The sequence below is a fragment of the Panthera leo genome, chromosome E1 (genome assembly GCF_018350215.1).
Source record: "Panthera leo isolate Ple1 chromosome E1, P.leo_Ple1_pat1.1, whole genome shotgun sequence".
Taxonomy (NCBI): domain Eukaryota; kingdom Metazoa; phylum Chordata; class Mammalia; order Carnivora; family Felidae; genus Panthera; species Panthera leo.
In genome coordinates, this window is record NC_056692.1 from 42,373,722 (window position 1) to 42,386,290 (window position 12,569).

The window sequence follows — 12,569 nt, forward strand, 5'->3', positions numbered from 1 at the left end:
CTGGCCCTCGCTCTCAAAAAAAAAAAAAAAAAAAAGGGCGCCTGGGTGGCTCAGTCGGTTAAGTGTCCGACTTCAGCTCAGGTCACGATCTCGCGGTCCGTGAGTTCGAGCCCCGCATCGGGCTCTGGGCTGATGGCTCAGAGCCTGGAGCCTGCTTCCGATTCTGTGTCTCCCTCTCTCTCTGCCCCTCCCCTGTTCATGCTCTGTCTCTCTCTGTCTCAAAAATGAATAAACGTTAAAAAAAAAAAAATCTTTACAGAAAGTCTGATAATATGCTGTGTTGATCCGTGATTGGGTAGCAGGCACTGGAAAACGTTGAAGCTGGAAGTAAATCAGTACAATCTTGTTGGAGGGCAATTTGAAAAGATCCAGCATCCTCCTTCTGGGAACTTATTATAATATGTACATGTGTGCACAATGACATATTTTCAGGGATATTCATTACAGTGATACTTACTGCAGTGAAAGGACAGAAATAGTCTCCATTCTGTTACCGGGAGACTGGCTCAAGCTACAGAAAGGAGTACTGGACAGCTGTAAAAATGGAGGAAGCTCTTTATGTCCTGACAGGTAACAAAACTCAAGATAGATTGTTAAAGACAAAAGTGAGGCTCAGAACAGTATGTGATGTTTGCTTCCATTTGTGTTTGAAAGAAGGTGGGGTACAGAGAATACATACACATACGTATCCGTGCACGTGCATAAAATAGCTCTGGAAATATACACAAGGGGTGGGAGGGTGGTTGTCACTGAGGAAGAGAACACTGGGAGACTAGTTTCAAAACATCTTGTTTTAAAATTATGAGCTCTTTGTTATATTTATTTACCTTGCATTTGTTTTTAAAGCAATAGGGGTGCCTGGGTGGCTCAGTCGGTTGAGTGTCCCACTCTTGATATCGCCTCGGGTCATGGCCTCACTGTTGTGGGATCCAGCCCTGCATCAGGTTCCACACTGTCGGCTCCAGACTGAGCTTGGAACCTGTTTGGGATTCTCTCCCTCTTTCTCTTGGGATATTCTCTCTCTCTCTCTCTCTCTCTCTCTCTCTCTCTCTCTCTCTCTCTCTCCCCCCCCCCCCCCAACTGGGCATGCCAGTGCCCTCTCTCTCTCAAAATAAACAAACATTTAACAAAGAAAAAAAAAAAGAAACCCTACTTGAATACTTCCTCCAATCTCATTTTCTTCCCTTCCTCCCCAGAGGTAACCACTTTTCCTGAATTTGGTGTTTATCTTCCTCTTGAATGTTTTGAAACATAGTATATCTTACACAGTATGATATACTGTGTATGTATGTATGTGTATGTGTGTGTATGTATGTATCCATACATATATATGTATCCATAAACAGAATGTCACATTGTTTTGCATTGTTTTGCATGTTGGACTTTTCATTCTACAGTGTGCTTTTTTTCACATAAAACTGTTTAAAATATTTATGCATGTTGGGCGCCTGGCTGGCTCAGTCGGTGGAACATGTGACTCTTGGTCTCAGGGTGTAGAGATTACTTAAAACTAAAATCTTTAAAATATTTACCCATGTTGATACATACAACTCTTATCCATTCATTTAAGCCACTGTATAGTATTCCGCTGCTTGAATATATCTAGTTGATCCATTCCTTTGTTGACAGGCATTTAGATTATTTCCCAGTTTTCCAAATAGTACTCCAATTCACATCTTATAAATGTCTCTTTGTATGTTTGTGGGAAAGTTTCAGTAGGCCAGTAAGCATCAAACATATTTTGCCACATACTCTTAGAAGTAAAAATAATTCACCATGCATTTCTAATGTATGAATGTGTATTTGTTTATGAATTATGTATGTGAACCACGATAACAAATTAGTGTGTCCATGATAAGACATAAAACATATAAAAGGGGGGATTGAAAAGTGAAGGAAGGGGCTCCTGACTGGCTCAGTCCATAGAGCATGCCACTCTTGATCTCAGAGTCGTGAGTTTGAGCCCCACATTGGGAATAGAGATTACTTTAAAAAAAAAAAAAAGTGAACTAAATAACATATTACAAATATCCTACATATTGCAAAAATCTGTAGTCAAAATAAGGTTGCATATGCTTCATTACTTTGCCCACTTCTTTTTTTTCTTTTCTTTTCTTTTTTTTTTAATGTTTATTTATTTTTGAGAGAGAGAGATAGAGACAGAGTGCGAGCAGGGCAGGGGCAGAGAGAGAGGGAGACACAGAATCGGAAGCAGGCTCCAGGCTTGAGCTGTCCGCACAGAGCCTGACGTGGGGCTCGAACCCACGAACCGTGAGATCATGACCTGAGCTGAAGTCGGACGCCCAGGTGCCCCACCACCTTAACCGTTTTTAAGTGTACAGTTCAGTAGTGCTAAGGATTCATTACTGGCAAGAATTTCTCTTGAACTTCAGTGATTTTTTTCACTTGTTGGCCAGCTGCCTCCCTCTCAATGCTGGTTGGATTTTCATTGAACCTGAGTGTTTGTACTTGGAGCATTCACTTATGAGTAACCTAAATCTTGCTTCTTTGAACCAATTTTGTTAAATCCTGTGTCCACTTTGGAGGGTTAGGAAAATCAAATCCAGATAGCATAATCTGAATTATGTTTTAATGTTTAACCCATCTATCTGGTCATATGTAAACTACATAGAATATGAACATACAAACACACCACAGAGCTGAAAGAAAACACACAATACCCCTCCAGATATGAAGCTTCCACTTCCCCTTCCCCAGGTAACTCACCTGACTTACTACATAACCAAAGTGTGTGACAAGAGAGGCCCCAGGGAGGGCACCGGTGTCAATCGATTTACGACAGATTAGCAAAGCTTACTTATGTTTATTCTTTTAGCTAAAAAATAAATTTAGGGGCACCTGGGTGGCTCATTCGGTTAAGCGTCTGACTTCGGCTCAGGTCATGATCTCGCTGTTTGTGGGGTCGAGCCCTGCATCGGGCTCTGTGCTGAACGCTCGGAGCCTGGAGCCTGCTATGGATTCTGTGTCTTTGTCTCTGCTTCTCCCCACTCATGCGCGCTCTCTCTCTATCTCTCTCTCTCTTAAAAACAAACATTACAAAAACTTTTTAAATAAATTTAATTCTAATGTTTCCTTCTAGCAGCTCTGTGATTATCTTGTGCTGGGGGGTACACATCTCTCTCTGGAGACTAGGATATACCTAGAAACAATTGCTGGTTCGAACGGCACATACCATACTGGGTGTCTTGAAATTGCTCTCCTAAGGTTTTGTTCCAGGTTATATTCCCACTCTTTTCCTCACTTTTTTTAAAAAAGAATTTAGTATAGTGTTTGACACAGTAGGTTTTTAAAAAAAAATTTTTTTTTAATGTGTATTTATTTATTTTTGAGAGGGACAGAGAAAGTGCAGGGGATGGGGCAGAAAGAGAGACAGAATCCCAAGCAGGCTCTGAGCTGTCAGCACAGAGCCCGACGCGGGGCTTGAACTCCCAAACCACAAGATCACCACCTGAGCCAAAATCAAGAGCCAGATGCTTAATCAACTGAGTGCCCATGCCCCCCTCCTCCTCATATTTTTGTTAAAACTTGGTTTTGTCATAATTTTTCCAGTCAAAAGGGTGTGAAATGGCATCTGTTTAATTTGCATTTTCCTAATTACTAGTGAGTTTGAGCATTTTTTATATGTTTATTATCCATTAAATTTTCCTCATTTTTGAATTGCCTATTTATATCTCTTGTAGACTTTTCTGTTGGATTGTCTTTTCCATACTGATTTGTAAGAGTCTATTTTTCTTTTTTTTTCTATTTCATCATTTTCTATTCTTTATTCTTTCTGACCACCTGCAAATTTTGAGTGTGCTCGTTCTTCATGTTCTGACTTCTCAAGGTGAACAGTTAGCTGATTCATTTTCATTCTGTCTTATTTTCTAACAGCATATCCATTTACGGTCATACATTTCCCTCTAGTTACTTTAGCTGAATTTTACAACTTCTTAAACAGCTTTTGATATGTAGTGTTTTTGTTTTTGTTTGTTCCTTTGGTTTTTGTTTTGTTTTTAGGTAAGCTCTACACCCAACATGGGGCTGAGATCAGGAGCCTCACACTCTACTGACTGAAACAAGTTTTCCTGATACATAGTTTTTCACTGTTGGCAGTTCTCAATATATTGCATTTCCTCATTGTTTTAGTCTCCTATCATGAATTATTTGGAAGTATGGTTTTAATTTCCAGGGGTATGCATTTGGTTTTACTCCCTTAAAATTTTTTTCTTTATTGATTTTTTTTTACTGTTTATTTTTGAGAGACAGAGAGACAGAGCATGAGTGGGGGAGGGGTAGAGAGAAAAGGGGACAGAGGATCTGAAGGGGGCTCTGTGAGGGCAGCCAGAGTGGGGCTCAAACTCAGGAACCATGAGACCATGACCTGAGCTGAAGTTGACTGCTTACCTGTCTCAGCCACCCAGGTGCCCCTTTTTATTGATTTCTAACTTAATTATAATATGATCATAGGAGATGTTCTATATGATGTTGATTTTTTTGGTATTCGTTGATACATTAGTGGCATAATGTAAGTCTATTCTTTTTTTTTTTTTTTTTTTTTTTTTTTAATTTTTTTTTTTTTCAACGTTTTTTATTTTTATTTTTGGGACAGAGAGAGACAGAGCATGAACGGGGGAGGGGCAGAGAGAGAGGGAGACACAGAATCGGAAACAGGCTCCAGGCTCCGAGCCATCAGCCCAGAGCCTGACGCGGGGCTCGAACTCACGGACCGCGAGATCATGACCTGGCTGAAGTCGGACGCTTAACCGACTGCGCCACCCAGGCGCCCCAATGTAAGTCTATTCTTATACTCCTCCGTGTGTACTTGAAAATCATATTTATTTTCTAACATTTGTATATTAAAGTTTGTCATATCATTTAATCTTTTATATGTTACAAATTTTATTTTATTTTTGTTTCATCTGTCTTTTCGGGGTAAAAATCTGTTAAAATGCCCTACGATATATGTAGATTTCAGTCTTCCCTTGTATTTCTGCCTTAAGTATTTTGAGGCTCTGTTTGTTAGATTCATGTGAATGCTAGGTTTTACCTAGTTCCTAGTGAATTGTTTATCATCAAGCAATGATACCTATATTCCTAATAATTCTTTTATCTCTTAAGATCTGTTTTGTGTGCCTGGGTGGCTCAGTCAGTTAAGCGTCCAACTTCGGCTCAGGTCATGATCTTGGAATTTGTCGATTGGAGCCCCACATGGGGCTCTGTGCTAACAGCTCAGAGCCTGGAACCTGCTTTAGATTCTGTGTCTCCTTGTCTCTCTAACCCTACCCCGTACCTCTCTCTCTCTCTCTCTCTCTCTCTCTCTCTCTGTCTCTCACAAAAATAAATATTAAATATGTGTGTGTGTGTGTGTGTGTGTGTGTGTGTGTGTGTGTTAACAGATTTTAATATTGCTGTGTCAGTTTTCTTTCTTCATGTTGCCAGACATTGAGAGGCAGCACAGAGCCGTGTTAAGAGCATGGCCTCTGGGGCGCCTGGGTGGCTCAGTTGGTTAAGCGTCCGACTTCAGCTCAGGTCACGATCTCACCCTCCATGAGTTCAAGCCGAGAGTCGGGCTCTGGGCTGATGGCTCAGAGCCTGGAGCCTGCTTCCGATTCTGTGTCTCCCTCTCTCTCTGACCCTCCCCTGTTCATGCTCTGTCTCTCTCTGTCTCAAAAATAAATAAACGTTAAAAAAAAATTAAAAAAAAAAAAAAAGAGCATGGCCTCTCTAGTCAAACTGCCTGGGTTCAAATCCCAGCCCTAACACTTTCTGGCTGTGTGACCTCAAGCAAGTTATAACCTCAGTGTTCCCATGTACAAAACGGGCATTGTTAACTACTCACCTCACCTTAATTTAGGAGGATTAAAGTAATTACTATTTTTAAGGCACTTTGGGGGCCCCTGGGTTGAGGGTCAGACTCTTGGCTTCCGCTTAGTTCACGATCTCACAGTTCACAGGAGTGGCCCCATCACACAGTCAGGCTCTGTGCAGACAGTATGAGCCTGCTTGAGATTCTGTCTCTCCCCTTCTCTCTCTGCCTCTCCCCTGCCCGTGCTTGTGCACTCTCTCTCTCTCAAAATAAATAAATAAATTTTAAAGCACTTGAATATCATGGTAGAAGAGCTACCTATGTATTTATAAAATAGAGTAATTAAATATATCTGCATTCCTTTTCTGTGTCATCATTTTATAGGCATTCCTCTGATAAACACCATATATAACTGGTAGATACTGCAGTGCTGCAGTAGATATTACGTAAGTCCTAGTACATATGTGTGAGTATGTGTGTCTGTAGAGTAGCTCCTAAAAATGAGATTGCCAGGTGGAAAGATGTACATCTGTAATTGTGCTAGGGAGGGCCAAATTGCCTTACATGGGAGGCTGGTACAGCCCCAATGCAAGGAAGCTTGGCACTATCTAGCAAAATTGATCTTTGCCAGTCTGTTAAATGAAAAATGGCATTTCAGTGTAGATTTCATTTGCATTTCCCTTATTTGAAGTGAGATTGAGCATATTGGAATGCTCTTTGTATTTATTTTCCTATGAATGTTCCCTTCCCCATTTTCAATTGGGTGGTTGTTCTTTTCTAGATCTATTTATGCAAGTGTTTTAGATATTGGGAGGTCCTTGTTCTATGATGAGCTGAATTTTTTTTTTTTTTTCACTTTAAGCACTTTCCTTCAGGAATCGAAAAATGCTGAGAAAGAAGATTTTGAAGTACTATCTCAAAATATTTTCTGCCAGATAGTAAAAGGTACCTTTTTCTGGTCACTGACTTTGCATTAAATGCATGTTTAATATTCAAAACCTCACTCTGGGGGTGGCTGGGTGGCTCAGTGGGACTCTTGATTTGGGCTCAGGTCATGATCCCACAATTTGGGAGATCGAGCCCCATGTCAGGCTCTGTGCTGACAGCATGGAGCCTGCTTGGGATTTTCTATCTCCCTCTCTCTGTCCCTCCTCTGCTCACGTGTGTACACTTTCTGTCTCTCTCTGTCTCAAAATAATAAACTTAAAAAAAATTAAAACCTCATTTTCTGTTAGATAATGTTATCTTCCTTTTAGAAATGAAAAAGCTAAAGATCAGAGAGATTCAGTCATTCAATTCGTGCAACAAATATTTAGTAAGCACCCACCAGGTTCTTCATTTTGGGCAAAGAGCAGTGAGGGAAACAGGAAAGGCCCTTCACTTTATTGTCTTGCATTCTGGCTGGGGAAATATAGACAACAAACCGGTAAACAGATAAGATACTTTCTGAGAGTGTTAAGTGCTGTGAACAAAATAAGCCAAAGTGGCACACCCGGCAAGGAATGGGGGAGCTACTGTTAGGTTGGATGGTCTCCGCAGTCCCATATGAAAAAGTGAGATTCAATCTGATGCCTAGAAGGAAAAAGAAGAAATGGGAAATGGAGCTGTTAGTGCAAAGGCCCTAAGGCAGCAACAAGTTTGGCTCATTCAAGACACTGGGAAGTTTGGGGGGGCCTGGGTGGCTCAGTGGGTTAAGCAGCTGACCTTGGCTCAGGTCACGATCTCCCGATTCACAGGTTCGAGCCCTGCGTCGGGCTCTGTGCTGACAGCTCGGAGCCTGGAGCCTGCTGGGAATTCTGTGTCTCCCTCTCTCTCTGCCCCTCCCCTGCTCACGCTTAGTCTCTCTCTGTCTCTCACAAAAATAAACATTAAGAAAAAATTTTTTTAAAAGACACAGGTAAGTTTGGTCAGGGGAGCAAAGAGGGAAAGCCGCTGGGTGGGTTTGAAAGGGAGGGTAGTTTGGTGTTATTTGTCAGTCAGGATAAGCTAGGTTCGCAATTCTGAAATTGGTTCGCTTTGGTTTCAGCCCCCTATTTTCTTTTTTAAAAATTGAGGATTCCAGGGGCGCCTGGGTGGCGCAGTCGGTTAAGCGTCCGACTTCAGCCAGGTCACGATCTCGCGGTCCGTGAGTTCGAGCCCCGCGTCAGGCTCTGGGCTGATGGCTCGGAGCCTGGAGCCTGTTTCCGATTCTGTGTCTCCCTCTCTCTCTGCCCCTCCCCCATTCATGCTCTGTCTCTCTCTGTCCCAAAAATAAATAAAAAATGTTGAAAAAAAAAAAATTAAAAAAAAAAAAAAAAAAATTGAGGATTCCAAATAGCTTTTTTTATGCATTTATCAGTTGTCTGTTGCTGTGTCACCCCAAAATATGACTTAAAACAACACAGGCACTGATTTTCTCTGGGTTGTCTGTGGGCCTGGAACCTGGGAGCAGCTTGGTTGGGCTTTTCTGACTTGGGATCTCTTGTGGGGTTGCAGTCATCGAAAGCTTAGCTAAGGCTGAAGAATCCATCTTGCGAGATGGCTCCATCACAGTAGGGGGTGCTGCTGTTCGCAGGAAGCCTCCATTCCTCTGTCTCCACAAGAGCCTCTCCACAGCATACTTGAGTGTTCTCAGGCCATGATTGCTGGCTTCCCTCACAGCAGGTGATCTAAGAAACAGCAATGTGGATGTTGAAATACTTTTTATGATCCCGTCTCAGAAGTTGCACATCATTATTTCCTCTAATGGTAACTCACCCTGTTTGATGTGGTCACGACTACCAGGAATTGAATATCCTTACAGGCCATCTGGGGAGACTGGCCACCACAATGTTGTAGAGGCCGTTTTTAGGCAACAGGCTTGAACGATGGAAACCTGAGTAAGGTAGAAGAGCCCAGGGTGACCCCAGCGCTCTGGCTGAATACAGAGAGGCCCAGCAGGCTACCCACCTCAAAATATCCATAGGCCCTAACTAACCAATGGGCTATTTACAAGCAGGCACAGTTACCAAAAAAGGGAAAATTCCACAGGTCTTCATACCTCTTCACCTTCTCTCTTTAAAAACCGCCTCCAGCCACTGCCTCGTTACCAACAGCCTCTCCTCTGCTGTCTTGCCCACCGCTCCCTTGTAGTGTATTTAATAAATTGTCTCCTTTGTTCTGCCTAGGGTGAATCCTTCCACTGCCTGTGCCCCCGGCCCTCACCCTATCAGAATGCCCCACATTTGGGGGCCCCTATCCAATTGAGAGAGACACCACAAATGGGGGTATTTTTCAATTTAAATTTATAAATTGGGGTGGTTCAGTCAGCTAAGTGTCCCACTTCAACTCAGTTCATGATCTCGTAGTTTGTCAGTTGCGAGCCCCGTGTCCTGTCAGCCTCTCCACTATCAGCTCAGAGCCCGCTCTGGATCCCTGTCTCCCTCACTCTTTGCCCTTCCCAGCCTGTGCTCTCTCACTGTCTCTCTGTCTCTGTCTCTGTCTCTCTCTCTCTCTCAAAAATAAATAAACATTAAAAATTTTAATTTATACATAGAAAGATTTTATATATTTGAATATATACTTAGAAAATAAAATCTGTGATATTTACCACATTAGAAATTAAAGTTTAAAAATGTTGTTGATTGGGGCACCTGGGTGGCTCAGCGGGTTCAACTTCAGCTCAGGTCATGATCTCACGGTTCCCCAGTTCAAGCTCCGCGTTGGGCTCTGTGCTAACAGCTCAGGGCCTGGATTCTGTTTCAGATTGTGTGGATCTGACCTTATCTCTGACCCTCCCCCACTCACGCTCTAGTTCTCTCTCAAAAAAAATTTAAAAAATTAAAATTAAAAAAATAAAAATACTGTTCATTTAGGGGCATCTGGGTGGCTCAGTCAGTTAAGTGTCCAACTCTAGATTTCAGCTCAGGTCATGATCTCATGGTTTGGGAGTTCGAGCTCTGCGTTGGGCTTATGCTGGCAGTGTGGAGCCTGCTTGGAATTCATTCTCTCTCTCTCTGTCTCTCCCTCCCTCCCTCCCTGTCTCCTCCTCTCCACTCCTCACGTTCTCTCTCTTTCTCTCAGTAAGGAAAAACTTTAAAAATATATTGTTCATTTAAGAATAAGTCCATTATGTGTTAACTTAAATAATGCACTTTTAATGAAAAAATATTTTCCAAAACAAAAATAATTAGAAGAATGGCATTGTTTCTAATATTTTAAACAGAAGAGTGTTAGATTCTTACTTTTGCTTCTGCATACTCCACTAAACATTCATGAGAGAATGAAAATGAAAAATGGAAAATAATGTTTCTGTGTTATTACCAAAATAGTTTTGACTTCATGGAACCTTCTGAAAGGACTGTGCTACACTTTGGGAACCTTGGACTTGATTATGATATAGTAACAAATGATACCAAAATCTCAGTAGCTTAAAATAATAAAGGTTTATTTCTTGCTTATGCTACAAATCTATTTGGGGTTGCCCCTGGTTCTGTTCCCTGTCATCTTTACTCAAGAACTCAAGCTGACAGGTCAGCTTCTAGCTAGGACATTGCCTGACATTGTGATGGGATAAAAGAACTTGGTAAATGATCCTGTCTCTTAAAACTTGTGCTTGAGGGGCGCCTGGGTGGCTCAGTCGGTTAAGCGGCCGACTTCGGCTCAGGTCATGATCTCACGGTCCGTGAGTTCAAGCCCCGCGTCGGGCTCTGTGCTGACAGCTCAGAGCCTGGAGCCCGTTTCAGATTCTGTGTCTCCCTCTCTCTGACCCTCCCCTGTTCATGCTCTGTCTCTCCCTGTCTCAAAAATAAATAAAAACATTAAAAAAAAAATTGTAAAACTTGTGCTTGAAAGTGATGTCATTTTTTTTCTTTTTTCATCAGCCAAAGCGAGTCACATGGCCAAGCTTTATAGTTCATCAGAGCTGTTATGTATAGTCTAGTGTAGGGAGGGGCCCCACTGGAAGGGATAAAAGTGTGTATATATATGTATATATATATGTATATATACGTGTGTGTGTGTGTGTGTATACACACACACACACACACACACACACACACACACATATGTATAAATAATATAGTGCTTAGAGAATGGATAATTTGGGGTGGATGTTGGAAGGTACTCGAGTAAAAGTAGTGTTGGGGTGCCTGGCTGGCTTAGTCAGTAGAGCATGCAACTCTTGATCCAGAATCATAAGTTTGAGCCCCACATTGGGGATAGAGTTTACTTAAAAAAAAAAAAAAAGAAGAAGAAGAAGAAGTAGAAGTTGTGTTAAAAATTGACACAGTGCTTCGGGCAAGAAGGTATGGTGGCTTGAACTAAAATGGTAGAGGTGGTCTGGTGCAAGATGTACTTTGGAGTTGGTAGAATTTGTTTCTAGAGTGGGAGTGGGGATAAGCTGAAGTAGGATAACCTCCAGGTTTTTGTCTTGAACAACTGAGTGGATTATGTGACATTTACTGAGATGGAGAAGAGTACCTGGGGTTTTTTGAAGGGTGGGACAGTGAAAGAAATGTTCTGTTTTGAATGTGTTGAGCCGGAGGTGTCCATGAGACATACAAGCAGAAATGTCCAGTATCCACTTGAATATAGAAGTCTGGAGATCAAGGGAGAGATCCGAACCAGATGTAGAAGTTCTGCAGGCATTAGCACAGAACTGATTGTAAAGCCACGGAGTTGAATGAGGTCTCCTGGGAAGAAAGTGCTAATATGGAAGAGAATAGGACTAAGGGCTAAAGCCTTGGCATGCTGCAACATTATAGGTGGAACAATGGCTTCAGATTCAGCAAAGGAGATTGTGGAGCCATTAAGGGAAGGTGCAGGCTGGTAGAAATAGGAGCAAAATGAAGAAACTGGCTCAGGAAGGAGGGAATAGTCTCCTTTAATGTTCTAGAAGTTGGATCAGTTGAGTACAGCAAAGTGACCATAGGATTTGGGAACGTGGAAGTTACAGTTGACCTAGACAAGTACAGGTTTAGTGGAGAGGTGAGGATCACACTAATCACATGAGTTGAACAAATGAGGAGATACCTCTTTTGAGAATTTTTTTTGTTGGGTGGGTAAGTGGAGAAAAGGGAGGGAAAGAAAGATGTGAAGATGAAATGATGTGTATGTGAAATTTTTTTGTACATGCTCCGTGATAGGCCTATTTTGTTATTATCGAACTCCTAGGAATTTCAAACCAGCTCAGTGTGAAGAATCATGAAAACTAGGCTACCACTAGTCCTCAACTTCCTGTCTGTAAAGGGGCAGAGTATCTCCACCCAATGAAAAGCCAAGAAATGAAGGGAAGGGACGGATGGAGAACGCCGGCCGGAATAGGAAGGGAGAAGGGAGGTTTTGCTGAGGTTAACGTTGACCTCGCAGGGCCACCGTAGGGCAGACCCTCGCAGCTATTACGCTGTATTAGGGGCGGGGCCGACAGGAAATTTAAACCCGAGCCGCGGCCCAGGGCGCCTGGAGACTGGTCGTGTACTTGCGGAGAGGCCACGGCCACTCGGTCGTTTGAAAAAGCTCATGGAGCCCGCGAATACACTACGGAGACCTTGAGGAGGGAGCCAGGAAAGGGTACGGATGCCGGGAAGGGGAAGATGGGGTAAGAAGGAAGGTGGAAGGAAGGGGTTAAACGAGTGTAGAGAGGATAAGAGATCGGGAAGGTGCACAGGAATTGGGGAGCTGATAGGGGCAGAAGCTGAGGAGCGTAGAGGGGCCGAGAAGAAGGGCTTACTGGCGTTGAGGAGGTAGAGGTCTAAAGGTGGCAAGGGACTGAGGGGACAAGAGCCTGGAGGGAAGCACGGGG

At 42.6% G+C, this 12,569-nt stretch overlaps 1 protein-coding gene across 2 annotated transcripts in view; it reads left to right on the plus strand.

Moving 5' to 3' along the window:
• DBF4B (DBF4 zinc finger B) overlaps positions 1-12,569 on the plus strand; it is a 57,269-nt gene that overhangs the window by 11,274 nt on the left and 33,426 nt on the right. The window contains exon 1 of one of the 2 annotated variants that reach the window (XM_042914868.1): positions 12,177-12,337. The exons of the other annotated variant lie outside the window; for it this stretch is intronic. The gene's annotated coding sequence lies outside the window, so the exon portion shown is untranslated. Of the gene's footprint in view, positions 1-12,176; positions 12,338-12,569 lie in introns of those variants that run through there. 2 annotated transcript variants of the gene reach the window in all.